General features: G+C 51.8%; 1 pseudogene; it reads left to right on the top strand.

The window, feature by feature from the left end:
• Positions 1–446: 446 nt before the first annotated feature.
• On the top strand, positions 447–564 carry LOC126215566 (5S ribosomal RNA; annotated as a pseudogene).
• The last annotated feature ends 212 nt before the right edge of the window (positions 565–776 follow it).

A 776-nucleotide genomic window follows, 5' to 3' on the forward strand; every position in this document is an offset into this window, starting at 1 on the left:
GGCAGATGAAACTCGAGCAGTAGGCGGAGCGAGAGTCACGTGACAGGCCACGCGACTTTCAGCCTTATTGCATTCGTTTTATTGTTTCACCAGTACTAGTCCGGTTTTTTTCTAGCCACACCTCGTATACAGCAACGCAGATTGGCTGAAACGTGTGTCAGCTGCCGCCAGTACAGCCAGCGTTCACCGTAAGCGATGCCAGCTGAGAAATAACGCGGCGCAAGTCAAGAAACGGGCAGTTAAGTAAGCAGCAGAGCTGAGGAGACGAGGTTCAAACACGAGCGACGCGAGACAGAACTGTGGGGAAAAAGCGGAGCGGAAAACCCCAGAAGCTGATTTTATCCTAGAAATTTTATTATTGTTCGTAACCGAATATATCAACTCTTTTAGGTATTCTTAATGATCTACTAACAGAATGATTATTAATGTCAGCAAACAAAATATTGGCCAACGGCTATGCCACAGTGGTAATGCCGGTTCCCGTCAGATCGCCGAAGCTAAGCGCTGTCGGGCTGGGCTAGCACTTGGATGGGTGACCATCCGGTCTACCGAGCGCTGTTGGCAAGCGGGGTGCGCTCAGCCCTTGTGAGGCAAACTGAGGAGCTACTTGACTGAGAAGCAGCGGCTCCGGTCTTATAAACTGACATACGGCAGGGAGAGCGGTGTGCTGACCACACGCCCCTCCATATCCCCATCCGGCTGAGGATGACACGGCGGCCGGTCGGTACCGTTGGGCATTCATGGCCTGTTCGGAAGGACTTTCCTTTCGAACAAAA

Source organism: Schistocerca nitens, chromosome 12, assembly GCF_023898315.1.
Source record: "Schistocerca nitens isolate TAMUIC-IGC-003100 chromosome 12, iqSchNite1.1, whole genome shotgun sequence".
NCBI classification, from domain to species: domain Eukaryota; kingdom Metazoa; phylum Arthropoda; class Insecta; order Orthoptera; family Acrididae; genus Schistocerca; species Schistocerca nitens.